This window comes from Salvelinus namaycush, chromosome 17 (assembly GCF_016432855.1).
Source record: "Salvelinus namaycush isolate Seneca chromosome 17, SaNama_1.0, whole genome shotgun sequence".
In the NCBI taxonomy this organism is placed as follows: domain Eukaryota; kingdom Metazoa; phylum Chordata; class Actinopteri; order Salmoniformes; family Salmonidae; genus Salvelinus; species Salvelinus namaycush.
Window position 1 is genome coordinate 15,930,258 of NC_052323.1, and position 15,041 is coordinate 15,945,298.

Below are 15,041 nucleotides of genomic sequence, written 5' to 3' on the forward strand. Positions count from 1 at the left end.
GATGTTAAAGTTTAAACCCAGAGGTAAACACTAATACTCAGGTACTATTTAAAAAAACATTTACAATAAAAAAGCTTATTCATATTCAGAAGGCTTCTATGTAGAACCCTTCTCGTCTTTCAAAGAATCCTTCTTCCCACACTAAGAATCATCAAAGAACCCTTCCTTCTAAAAATGGTTCTTAGGATGTTAAAGGTTCTAAGTAGAACCCTTTGCCTGGTTACAACTTCGTCTTCCAAAAAGGGTTCTTCAGATGAAAACGGTTCTTGGTAGAACCCTATACCGCCATAGACTAGGCAGCCGATAGTGGGTGCTAGATCTGCACTATCGTCTAGGATTGATATGCTCAGCCGGTAATACACTTGTGTCCCCCGTGGACCGGAAGGCACATAAAGCATCCTCCATTTAGGCTGCAAAGGCATAATTTTCCTCCTTAACTAGCTTTAATGGCGGGCTGTCTGAAAAAAAACGGGGAAAATGTGTACTGTCTTAGTAAAACGAAATGTTTCACCACCATTTTCGGATTTTCAGACAATTCAGGATGTTGCACACCGCGTTCAGCCAAATATGTGCAACATCATACTGTAAGTTGTCAGAAAAATCTGAAAATGGTGGTGGAACATTGTGTTATATTAAGACAGTACACATATTTTTTCCCGAAGGCCCGACATTAAAGGGAAAGGGGATACCAAGTCAGTTGCACAACTGAATGCATTAAACTGAAATGTGTCTTCAGCATTTAACCCAACCCCTCTGAGTTAAGGAGGAAAATGATGCCTTTGCAGCCTCAATGGAGGAAGCTTTATGTACATTAATCCTAGTGTAGATCTAGCACCCACTATTAGCTGCCTAGGCTAATCCCTCCGCAAAGAACCCTTTTGGAACCCTTTTTTATAAGACTGTATGGTGCTTAACTACTTTGAAGGTTATATTGAGGTTATATTGATGCAATTTCTATTTCATTTTGTTAAAAACCTCTTGATTGTTATGGCAAAATGTAGATTTCCACCTAAATAGACATACCCAAAAGTAATTATTTTTCATGAGATGGCCATAAACAATAACTAGTAGTGCTGCATAGTTTCTAGAAAGGTCTGGAACTCAACTTTCTGGTAAAAGTAATTATACGTTGCTGAGGTGTAGTCACTTTTGAGGACACAAGCTCAAGTACATAAAAAATCATATAGTATTTTTCTTTAAATTACTGAAATGCTTTCTAAATATAGTAACAATCAAATTATAAATGACTTACTATAAGATTTCATCTTTTATAACTGTAAAATAAATATGATCATATTTTGGCCCCATTTCAAATAACTGACGACAGAGCATTTTCTGCCAAGCGTCTTCTGAGTGACTCAGAGACACTATTCGAATGTCTGCAGACTCGTTATGACTTCAGCTTTATAGATGGGGCTTTCTGGCACTATAATATCCTCTATGGGATGGGTGTCCCTCAACCGGGATGGTTGTTGCTAATGTGCGCTAATGTGACTAGAATGACATTGTATACAACAGCCAACTTTCCGGGACATAGACTTATATGAGCATGTCTTATATGGGCAGAAAGATTACATTATTGTTAATCTAACTGCAGTGTCCAATTAACATTAGCTATTACAGTGAAAGAACACCATGCTATTGTTTGAGGAGAATGCACAACAACAACAAAACTTTTATCATGGCAACTGGTTTGATACATTCACCTCAGAAGGTAAATAATGTACTTACATTCAGTAATCTTGCTCTGATTTGTCATCCTGAGGGACATATAGATAAAATGTGGCATCATTTTGTTTGATAAAATCTATTTTTATGTTCAAATGTAGGAACTGGGGTCTACAGTTTGACCCCACTGCTGTCTCTGGCTCCACACCCACCCCGCCCAGTCATCTAGATGTGTGAAAGTTAGTGTATAAGCTAAAGATCCATCATGTATGACATTCCTGGGAGTGTGTAAACTTAAATGTTGTATTACCATACCATTTTTGTATGTTCTCTATAGTTATGTACTTGAAAATGGATCAATTGACCAATTCGGCACATTTGGGCAAACACCTGGCAGACTTGATACAAAATATTGTGCAGTAATGTAATTCTTCACTGGATCAGTCTGAAACTTTCCACACACACTGATGCAATCTGGTGGCCAAAATCGAATTTACAGCTAGAAAGAATCCTATCTGAAAGAATGGCCTTTCTCTTGTTTCCTTTCAAATGGTATAAAGAACAGGTATATCCTTGCTTCAGGTCCTGAGCTACAGGCAGTTAGATTTGGGTATGTCATTTTAGGTGAAAATTGATCCTTAAGAGTTTATAAGGTACTGGACCCTGCGACGTTCACAGAGCTCTGTATAGTCGTGGCCAAACGTTTTGAGAATGACACAAATATACATTTTCACAAAGTCTGCTGCCTCAGTTTGTATGATGGCAATTTGCATATACTCCAGAATGTTATGAAGAGTGATCAGATGAATTGCAATTAATTTCAAAGTCCCTCTTTGCCATGCAATTGAACTGAATCCCCCAAAAACATTTCCACTGCATTTCAGCCCTGCCACAAAAGGACCAGCTGACATCATGTCAGTGATTCTCTTGTTAGCACAGGTGTGAGTGTTGACGAGGACAAGGCTGGAGATCACTCTGTCATGCTGATTGAGTTCGAATAACAGACTGGAAGCTTCAAAAGGAGGGTGGTGCTTGGAATCATTGTTCTTCCTCTGTCAATCATGGTTACCTGCAAGGAAACACGTGCCGTCATCCTCGCTTTGCACAAAAAGGGCTTCACAGGCAAGGATATTGCTGCCAGTAAGATTGCACCTAAATCAACCATTTATCGGATCATCAAGAACTTCAAGGAGAGCGGTTCAATTGTTGTGAAGAAGGCTTCAGGGCGCCCAAGAAAGTCCAGCAAGCGCCAGGACCGTCTCCTAAAGTTGATTCAGCTGCGGGATCGGGGCACCACCAGTACAGAGCTTGCTCAGGAATGGCAGCAGGCAGGTGTGAGTGCATCTGCATGCACAGTGAGGCAAAGACTTTTGGAGGATGGCCTGCTGTCAAGAAGGGCAGCGAAGGAAAAACATCAGGGACATACTGATATTCTGCAAAAGGTACAGGGATTAGACTGCTGAGGACTGGGGTAGTGATTTTCTCTGATGAATCCCCTTTCCGATTGTTTGGGGCATCCGGAAAAAAGCTTGTCCGGAGAAGACAAGGTGAGCGCTACCATCAGTCCTGTGTCATGCCAACAGTAAAGCATCCTGAGACCATTCATGTGTGGGTTTGCTTCTCAGCCAAGGGAGTGGGCTCACTCACAATTTTGCCTAAGAACACAGCCATGAATAAAGAATGGTACCAACACATCCTCCTAGAGCAACTTCTCCCAACCATCCAGGAACAGTTTGGTGACGAACAATGCCTTTTCCAGCATGATGGAGCACCTTGTCATAAGACAAAAGGAATAACTAAGTGGCTCGGGGAACAAAGCATCGATATTTTGGGTCCATGGCCAGAAAACTCCCCAGACCTTAATCCCATTGAGAACTTGTGGTCAATCCTCAAGAGGCGGGTGGACAAACAAAAACCCACAAATTCTGACAAACTCCAAGCATTGATTATGCAAGAATGGGCTGCCATCAGTCAGGATGTGGCCCAGAAGTTAATTGACGGCATGCCAGGGCGGATTGCAGAGGTCTTGAAAAAGAAGGGTCAACACTGCAAATATTGACTCTGCATCAACTTCATGTAATTGTCAATAAAAGCCTTTGACACGTATGAAATGCTTGTAATTATACTTCAGTATCCCATAGTAACATCTGACAAAAATATCGAAAGACACTGAAGCAGCAAACTTTGTGGAAATTAATATTTGTGTCAATCTCAAAACTTTTGGCCACGACTGTACACCAAAATATCAGTGGGAACAGGTTCAGAACCACTCAAAGTCCCCTAAATAGGGCACTTAACATCTGAGGTTTTAAAATATGCAGCTTTGACGCCAATTAAACTAAATTAAGCTAAACTATGACAACATCTTCCATAGCTTGGCAATAAAATATGCTATGTTCCACAGGACTAGCAGCTGTGTGCATAACACAGCACTTTCCCCAATATAAACATTATTTTTCGTGTCACAGTAGCATCATGATAAAAAAAAAAACTACTACAGTTTCACATTGCTCAGTGACATAAGAGTTTTGCTTCCTAAAAACAGGCTTTAAGCATGAGCTGCACTTATAGATGGACAATGTATAAAAATATCAACTGGTCTTTGAATCTTTCTGATTCATAGAATGATTTAGAAGGAAGCTGGTATTTCATTTTCATGTGTGGGACTTCTGTCCCTTCCTAGGAAACCATGCCATTCAATTTTGAATAACACAATTCCTCCTTTGTTTCAATGAACTGAATTAAAAATGAAATAGATCATTCTGGGGTATGTCTTCGAGGAATTCTGCCAAAGCATTCAACAAACAGAGATTCAAGAAGTGGAGGGTCCTCCTCAGACGAAGAGGAGGACCATCCTACTCAATGAATCTCATAAAAATAAAAATAGTAAAACATGATTATTTTTTAGATAAAACTATACAAAATATATTCACACCACCAAATAACTGATTAAAACACACTGTTTTGCAATGAAGGTCTACAGTAGCCTTAACAGCACTCTGTAGGGTAGCACCATGGTGTAGCCGGAAGACAGCTATTTTCCGTCCTCCTCTGGGTACATTGACTTCAATACAAAACCTAGAAGGCTCATGGTTCTCACCTCCTTCAATAGACTTAAACAGTAATTATGATGACTTCCGGAGGATGTCCTCCAACCTATCAGAGCTCTTGCAGCATGAACTGACATGTTGCCCACCCAATCAAAATATCAGAGAATGAATCTAGTACTGAATGCGTAAGCTACAGCTAGCTAGCACTGCAGTGCATAAAATGTGGTGAGTAGTTGACTCAAAGAGAGAGACAAATGATAGTTGAACAGTTTTGAACAAATTAATTTCTTTAAAAATAAAGGAGAAGCAGCAGAGAGAGAGAGAGCTACATTTCATTGAATTGTTTTCACTTTCACTTAATTAGCTAACTAATTCAGCTATCTAATTTAGCCTCCTCACCCAGCGCAAACAGAGAGGAATGCTATTTACAGAGCATTCGGAAAGAATTCAGACCCCTTGACTTTTTCCACATTTTGGTAGGTTACAGCCTTATACTGAAATGGATTAAATAGATTTTTCCCCTCATCAATCTACACACAATATCCCATAATAACAAAGCAAAAACAGGCTGTTAAATTTTTTTGCTCATTTGTTACAAATAAAAAACTGAAATATTACATTTACTTAAGTATTCAGACCCTTTACTAGTATTTTGTTGAAGCACCTTTGGCAGCGATTACAGCCTTGAGTCTTCTTGGGTATGACGCTACAAGCTTGGCACACCTGCATTTGGAGAGTTTCTCCCATTCTTCTCTGTACATCCTCTCAAGCTCTGTCAAGTTGGATGGGGAGCGTCACTGCACAGCTATTTTCAGGTCTCTCCAGAGATGTTTGGTCCGGTTCAAGTCCGGTCACTGGCTGGGACAGAGACCGGACTTGAACATTCAGAGACTTGTCCCAAAGACACTCCTGTGTTGTCTTAGCTGTGTGCTTAGGGTTGTTGTCCTGTTGGAACGTGAACCTTTGCCCCAGTCTGAGGTCCTGAGCGTTCTGGAGCAGGTTTTCAACAAGGATCTCTCTGGACTTTGCTCTGTTCATCTGACCCTCAATCCTGACTAGTCTCCCAGTCCTGCCGCTGAAAAACATCCCCACAGCATGATGCTGCCACCACCATGCTTCACCGTAGAGATGGTGCCAAGTTTCCTCCAGACGTGGCCAAAGAGTTCCATCTTGGTTTCATCAAACTAAAGAATCTTGTTTCTCATGGTCTGAGAGTTCTTTAGGTGCCTTTTGGCAAACTCCAAGCGGGGTGTCATGTGCCTTTTACTGAGGAGTTGCTCCCGTCTGGCCATTCTACCATAAAGGCCTGATTGGTGGAGTGCTGCAGAGATGGTTGTCCTTCTGGAATGTTCTCCCATCTCCACAGAGGAACTCTGGAGCTCTGTCAGAGTGATCATCGGGTTCTTGGTCACCTCCCTGACCAAGGCCCTTCTCCCCCGATTGCTCAGTTTGGCTGAGGGGCCAGCTCTAGGAAGAGTCTTGGTGGTTCCAAACTTCTTCCATTTAAGAATGATGGAGGCCACTGAGTTCTTGGGGACCTTCAATCATGCAGACATTTTTTGGTAGCCTTCACCAGATCTGTGCCGCAACACAATCCTGTTTCGGAACTCTACGGACAATTCCTTTGGCCTCATTGGCTTGGTTTTTGCTCTGACATGCACTGTCAACTGTGGGACCTTATATGTGCCTTTCCAAATCATGTCCAATCAATTGAATTTACCACAGGTGGACTCCAATCAAGTTGTAGAAACATTTCAAGGATGATCAATGGAATCAGGATGCACCTGAGCTCAATTTCGAGTCTCATATCAAAGGGTCTGAATACTTATGCAAACACGTTTTTTTTAAACATTTGCAAAAATGTATATAAACCTGATTTCACTTTGTCATTATGGTGAAGATTGATGAGAAAAAACATATTTTATAAATTTTTGAAGAAGGCTGTAACGTAACAAAATGTGGAAAAAGGGAAGGGGTCTGAATACTTTCCGAATGCACTGTATGTTAGGTAGCTGGCTACAACATTGGAACTCTTCCAAGTCAAGGTAAGCTTTCGGTTTTATAAATGTATTGCCACCAGGGCCCGCCAGTGTAATTGCTAAACTGCTTGCTGTACACTGTACTGCATGATTGTAGTGGGTTTACTAATGCGTAAGTTCAATTAGTATGTTGACTATGACGTGAGTTAATATGGTGACAATGATGTAGTCTGTGCAGCAGTTAGCGGTTATGGTATGAAGGTTTGGCTTAGAACGTTTTTTACTCTTGGTCACAGACAGTTGTTGTATGGTGCACTGTCCACAAGCTGAGGGAAACGGTGAGAGGAGGAGAGCGCGTAGATGCGAGAAGGAATTATACAACGAGGAAAGTGATGATGTTGTTTGTATGTGGCTTCTATGAAAGTGAACTGTTGCGCGGGTGATCAGGGGTGTATTCATTCTGCCGATTCTGTTAAAAAAAAATCTTAAATGGAAGTAAACAGAACGAAACAGGGATAAACCTACCTGAATTTGTCCAATAGGAAATATATTTTGCAACTGTTTGGACTAATGATTATACCCTAGATGAGCTAGATGCAGGCAAGGTGCTATTGAATGTGTCACTGTCTGTCACCTTGATTACGCCAATTTGTCTCTCGACCTGTGCACCTACGTTATAAAATTTCATGATGGATATTGGTTAAAGTCAAATATCACATAGTAGCCTAAAGCTATCGATTTTACATGGAGCTGGGTGGATGGAATATGAATGAGAGTATAAAAAAAATGTAGGAATGAAAAAAAGTGTCCTCCCCAATCGTAAACAGCACCGACTGCCAGTGGATTCAAGCACCATTGGCATGTCTAGAATCCTACCATGGAGGGTAACAGGGAAGCAAGGACAAGGAACAAAGATCATCCAGAAGTGCCTTTTATACATGAACTGCTCCTGTATCTAAAGAGCACAAGGACCCATGCAGATTTTGATTCAGATATTTGGGGGCATCTGCAGGCACTTGAACCCACTGCTTCATGACTAGGTAGACAGCGCTATTTCCTGTGCTAACCCTTTTATCCTATCTCCTCTTCCCTCCCCCCAATATGTCATGCCGCATATTGAAAAATCATCAAACAGGTTGTTATTGAATCACAACATGTATTGCTGCAACTGATCCAAAGACATGGGAGAGATCATACTTCATAAACCTGTATCCACAAGAGGGAGGGAGAGAGAAAAAACACTCAAATAATTGAGCTCAAAGGAGCAAATCTACCACGAAACGTTCGGTAAACAGGGTTGAATATTTACTGCAGACCTCGAGGTGAACTTTCCAGGTTCACTTTCAGCCCTCACTTCACGCATTACCCTGTCCTCCCCTGTGCACACAGATTCCATACTGACAGGTGAGGTATATTGCAGAGTGTTATTGAGAAGATTAACTGCCTTGTCTCCTTCGTCAAGTCCTTCCTTAAACCTGCACATGTCCATATTTGGCCCTAAATATCCACATTGACATCATGTCTCTATGAGTAAGAAGTTGAATCAGACGGGCTTTAGTGGGTGTGGTTGTGTGGTTTTTACCTTCAAGGCTCAGAGAGCACAGCGCACCAGCACACCTGTCCTTCAGCACATACACGCTACAGAGCTATGAGCCTGGCCGAGGGAGGCACCTGAGTCCTCAATGGAAGGTCCTGGAATGTTATCAGCCCCCACCCACTCTCTGGAGGCACTCCCACCGGAACAATGGATGTTGCCAGGTAACCGAGCAGACTCGATGACAGGCAGATATTTTAGTGGCCACACACTGGAACTCATGGGGGGTGAGGGGAAATATGTGTGTGTACTTCAACTCACCTCTCACTCCCAATTAGTTCCACAAAACAGTGAGGGAGGACTTTAGAAAGAAATCCATGCAGTGAAGCTGCTGAAGTATGAAGTGATTTAATCAACATAAAGTTACATAGAAGGACAGTGCAGAAACCCCCCACCCCACCCCACCCCTCTCTCTCCCTGTATGCTCAATGGAGAAGGTCCAAACCCAGTTCTGACAAACAGAGCAAGGACGTTTGCTACCAGATCATTCAGTCATATCTGCAGCTGTAGAGCTACCAATCTCTGCTCCCCAGCCCCCAACCAGGGTTAATCAACTGACATTAATCACATGAGGAAACCAAACAGCCATCTGCATAACATCTCTGAAGCTCCATAACAAGACATTTCCTCTGCAATACTCTACTGCTAGGCTGGGGAATAAAGAGAAACAGCTAGGCTAATACACAGGCCCTGTTTCAGTCAATCACTCGACACACCCTATCCTATTTACCCTCTAACACTTCTCGTAGAGGGTCAGTAAGACAAATTAAACTTTCCAACAATGGATAAACTATCAGTGGATGAGCGCATATGTTTAACTATTACCGAGATCTCAAATGCAAGTGGAACTATTTTTTTTCAACATCTCTCTCTCTGCCAGAGATCTGGACTGGACTTGAGGGATTTCATGGTTCTCCTAGTCTCTGCCAGAACTGTGCAAGTGAATGAGGAGTTGAGTGAGGAAGAGGAGCGGGGGGGGGGTGCACAGGGAAGGATTTGTGTTTATCAAAAAAGGGAAGGAGTGAGGGGAAAATGAGAACGAACGGTAACGTGGCTTATTTTCCTGCTGCATTCTTTCCCTCATCAGGAATTCACTGAGGTTTTGGCAGGCAGACTTTTTTTATTGGGTTTCTTCCTTCACAAGGCGGCCTGTTCTGGTCCCCGGCCATGAGTGCTGGAACAGTGGAGCCGTAGACGGGACTTTGAAGCAATCAGAGAGCTCAAAGAAAGGCGAGGCTGTCCGAATCCCTGTTTAAGCCTATAAACACCACGGAAACAAAGAATGCCCTCACTCCCAGTGTCAGAAGCAGGCCTCCACTCTAAGACACTTTCCATGTGACATGAAACTAATTTAAGTGGAGGATAATACTCTCACTACTGCTACTCCATGGGCCTGACCTGTGTTTTTGTGGATCAGTGGTCTCCTTTGAATCAGTGACAGGTTGTCACGCCCTGACCTTAGAGATCCTTATTATTCTCTATGTTTGGTTAGGTCAGGGTGTGACTCGGGTGGGAAAATCTATGTTTTCTATTTCTTTGAGTATGGTTCCCAATCAGAGGCAGCTGTCTATGGTTGTCTCTGATTGGGGATCATATATAAGTTGTAATTTTCCTTTTGGGTTTTGTGGGATCTGGTTTTCTGTTTAGTGTTTTTTTGCCTGACAGAACGGTTCGCTTTAGTTTTTTGACTTTCGTTATTTTGTTTGAGTGTTTTTGAATAAAATATCATGAACACTTTCCATGCTGCGTCTTGGTCCACTCTTCCTACCACAAACGAGAGCCGTAACAGAAGACCCCACCAAAAATGGACCAAGCAGCGTGGCCAGGATGAGTGGACATGGGAGGAGATCCTGGATGGAGAAGGGCCCTGGACGCGGGCAGGAGAGTATCGCCGTCCAAGGGAGCAGATGGAGGCAGCGAGAGCAGAACGGCGACGATACGAGGAATTAGGACAACGAAGCAAGCACGAGAGGCAGCCCCAAACATTTTTTGGAGGGAGCACACGGGGAGATTGGCGGAGTCAGGGTTTAGACCTGAGCCAACTCCCCATGCTTACCGTGGGGAGCGTGTGACCGGTCAGGCACCGTGTTATGCGATGATGCACACGGTGTCTCCAGTGCGCATTCACAGCCCGGTGCGCTCTGTTCCAGCTTCCCGCAGTTGCCGTGCTAGAGTGGGCATTCAGCCAGGACGGATTGTGCCGGCTCAGCGCTCCTGGTCTCCGGTGCGTCTCTTCGGCCCAGGATATCCTGTGCCAGCTCTACGCACGGTATCCCCAGTTCGCCAGCACAACCCAGTGCGCCCTGTTCCAGCTCCCCGCACTTGCCGGGCTACAGGGGGTATTCAGTCAGGACACGTTGTGCCAGCTCTACGCTCCAGACCTCCAGTGCGCATCCACGGCCCAGTATATCCTGCGCCTGCTCTACACACTATGCCTCCAGTGCGCCTTCCAGTGCGTCCTGTGCCAGCTCTCCACACTCACCGAGCTAAAGTGGGTATCCAGCCAGGACGCACTGTGGCAGCTCCACGTACCAGGCTTCCAGTACGTCTCCTCAGTGTGGTGAGACCTGTTCCGGCTCCACGTACGAAGCCTCCAGTGATGATCCATGGCACGAAGCCTCCAGTGATGATCCATGGCACGAAGCCTCCAGTGATGATCCATGGCACGAAGCCTCCAGTGATGATCCATGGCACGGAGCCTCCAGTGATGATCCATGGCACGGAGCCTCCAGTGATGATCCATGGCTCGCAGCCTGCAGTGATGATCCATAGCACGGAGCCTCCAGTGATGATCCATGGCACGGAGCCTCCAGTGATGATCCATGGCACGAAGCCTCCAGTGATGATCCATGGCACGGAGCCTCCAGTGATGATCCATGGCACGAAGCCTGCAGTGACGATCCAGGGAAAGGAGCCTCCAGCGACGGTCCCCGGTCCGGAGCCTCCAACGACGGTCCCCAGTCCGGAGCCCGCAGCGAGGGTTCCCAGTCCGGGGCCCGCAACGAGGGTGCCCAGTCCGGGGCCCGCAACGAGGGTGCCCAGTCCGGGGCCCGCAACGAGGGTCCCCAGGCCGGGGCCCGCAACGAGGGTCCCCAGTCCGGGGTCGGCAGAGAGGGTCCCCGCACCAGAGGTGCCACCAAAGTGGGGTGAGCCAGCGGTGGAGCGGGGTCTGCGTCCCGCACCTGAGCCGCCGCCGCGGATAGATGCCCACCTATAGATGCCCACCTATTTCTATGTTTTGGCCGGGTATGGTTCTCAATCAGGGACAGCTGTCTATCGTTGTCTCTGATTGGGAACCATACTTAGGTAGCCTTTTTTCCCACCTGTCTTTGTGGGATGTTGACTTTGTTTAGGGCACATAGCCTTTGAGCTTCACGGTTTGTTTTGTATTGTTTATTGTTTTGTCGGCGTCATTTGAGTTAATAAAGAGAAAATGTACGCTGACCACGCTGCACCTTGGTCCGCTCCTTTCAACAGCCGTGACAGTAACACAGGGAGATGAGGCAACACTAGGTCTAATAGAATTCCAGCAAGCCTCATCCCTGACCCATTACTTTATTGAAGCTATTGTTTAGACCAGATTTGAATCCATCGCTGATTGAGGCCTATATATATACTGTATATATATATAATCCATCCGACGGGAGGATTAGGCCCCGACACACAAATCATCCCTGTGACAAAACACTGCAACGACAATTGTTTAATTGCAAACTTATCTGGTGGTATTAACAGCCAACTGACAAACAACAGCCTCGTCTCTGACAGCAGGAATCTTTTTTGGGAGAAGCTTACAAAAAATAATCATTATCAAATGGGGGGTTAGTGATAGCGAATCTGTACCAGGAACAAAAGCATAACACCCTATACATGTCTCAATCTGTGCAACTATGAAACAAGTACAGTGTGTGTGTGTGTGTGTGTGTGTGGGGGGGGGGGGGGGGGTTCTGGTTTCTATGCATGTGTGTGCACTTAAAAGTGATGGATTTAAAAGACAGCTAATCCTCCAAATTCAGACAGCTATTTCTTCATTTCCACCTCACATCCACAGGCTGCTGCCTTCCAAATAGTCACACCAAGGAGAGAAGACAGGAGAGAGGAAGAGAGAGAGAGAAATAGAGAGGGAGAGAGGTTAGACAGTGTGGGAATAAGTACTGCAAGTGACTGATTCAGAGCCATATCTGCCATTGTCAACTTTACAGCCAACCACATCTGCTTTTCTGTCACTTTCTCACCATTGCATCTGAGTGCTTTACCTGGCATGAAATCAATCAAACCATGGCTGACCAACAAACCATTACATTTTGAAAACAGAGTAAAACTGGCATCACTGTAAACATAGATCTGGGTAATCACCTTTCACCTTATTGTGAAATAGACACAAGCACACAAAAAAATCTACTTTTTCGTGTGTATTACACAATTTTCATCACAATGCATTTTGTGCTTATTACATGATTTTCTTTCTTCATAATGCATTTGTGTACATTAAACAAATTCCAATTTGTTGTTGCTAGCGTTAGCGAGGCTAGCTAGGTGGCTAACGTTAGCTAGGCTATTGATTAAGGTCAGGGTTAGGGGTTAAGGTTAGTTAACATGCTAGCTAAGAAGTTAAAGGGTTAGGTTTAGGAGTTAGGTTAAATGGTTAAGGTTAGGGGAAGGGTTAGCTAACATGCTAAGTAGTTGCAAAGTAGCTAATTAGTGAAGATGCTAAAGTTATTTGTGATGAGCTTAGAACACAAAACCCTTTGGTTGCTAGAGGGTTGCGTTAAACGCCCACCCATCCTCCCTGACCAACCTCCCTCCTATCGTTTCTGTCATAATTAACCTACTGTCTTTATCTGTCATTGAAAGGCACCGTATACAAAATCGTGTACTACACACATAAAAAATTACTTTTCGTTTGCCTGTCACAAAAAAAACAAGCAGTGTTTACAATAAATGTCTCCTATCCACTCTTTCTTCCTGCTCTAGTGTAGTAAAATTCCTGTAACTTTGCTGCACAGACTGCTAGCAGGGCTGTAGACGGCTTGCAGACTCCCTGTTGCTGACACTCGTCTGTGAATACTACCATTTGAGGGACGGGCTGACAGAACTGCAGGCACTAGACCAGGCCAAGGACCAACACAGACAGGCTGGGCTGCAGCTGTGTCTCTGTGTTTAAGTTCAACCTCCATTCACCCCTCCAATCACTTGGCTCTTCCACATCAAATACGCTCTTATTCAACAGAGAATATACATACTAACAAATGGGCCAATTTAAGCATACTTTCTATCTCTTTATCACTCGATCTCTCCCTCCCTCTCTCACTCACGCAATGTTAATTGTTATGCATTTGTGAGTTTGAATCGCATTTGGGAGACAGAGTGGGTCCGTTCGGCACCTTGGGGACAGACGGAGAGGATAAACCGTGTGTATAAGGGGACTGTGAATCAATCACCTTGGCCTGCAGGGTCTCAGGCAGCATGACAGAGGTCTGCAGACTGCAGCCATTGACCTCCTCCAGGACCCAGTCTGCTTAACCTGTAGGGAGAAGCCAAATCAGAACCAGCTGTCATATAATATGCAACATTTCTTATTAGCGACCCATAACAATCATTTCAGTGTCAGGCTGCCACGGTTCACTTCTTCACCTTTCCTTGAAAAGCACTGACCATCATTGCTAAAAGGGTGCTTAGACCTTCTAGAAAAAGAAAGTGAATGTCTGCTTTCTTTTGTGAGTATTGTATATTTTGACTAGTTTTTATATTCGCTCAGCTCCCGTGCCACCAACCTAGTCTCAGAGCATTTCGTATTATTCTGTACATAAATCCGAGACACTCCATTTAGTATGATATAAATTATTTTGTGGATGTCCATCACCCATTTCGTAAAATATGTTACGAATTATAATTTGTATGATATGTCCGAATTTTCAAAACGTACAATATGTTACGAATTTGCAAAACGTATGATATGTTACGAATTCTAGCTAGGTGGCTAACGTTTGCTAGGCTTGGGGTTAGGGTTAGGGTTACGTTTAGGAGTTAGGTTAAAGGGGTTATGGTTATGGTTTGGTAGAATGGTTAGCTAATTGCAAAGTAGCTAAAAAGTAGTAAGTAGTTGCAAAGTCGCTATTTAGCAAAAATGCTCAAGTTATCTGTGATGAGATTCAAACACACAACCTTTGGGTTGCTATACATTTGCATTATACGCCCATTCTTCCTTCCCGACCAATCTCCCTCCTATCGTTTCTGTCTTAAGTAACCAAAATTAAAATGGTTTGAACAGTACAAGATTAGAGAAGCAGTACAAGATGAAAGAATGTGTTATGCTGTTACACTTTCAACTTCAACCTTTTCATAAATAAATTGTGCCTATGGACTTTGTACACAATTTTGTATACAGTGCATTTCAATCACTGATAAAGACAGTAGGTTAATTAGGTTACACGCGTAATATACGCCCACCCATCCACCCTCCTTTTGCTTTTGCCTTAATTAACCATCTGTCTTATCTAACCATACCAAACATCACATATCATACTAAATGGGGTGTCTTGGATTTACGTACAGAATAATACGAAATGCTCTGAGACCAGTTTGGTGCCACGTGTGGATGTGCATGATTTATTTTTTCCTATTCTGAGCACAAGTTGGAATGAGGTGTTATTAAGTTACACTATATATACAAACGTATGTGGACACCCCTTCACATTAGTGGATTCGGCTATTTCAGCCACACCCGATGCTGACAGGTGTATAAAATTG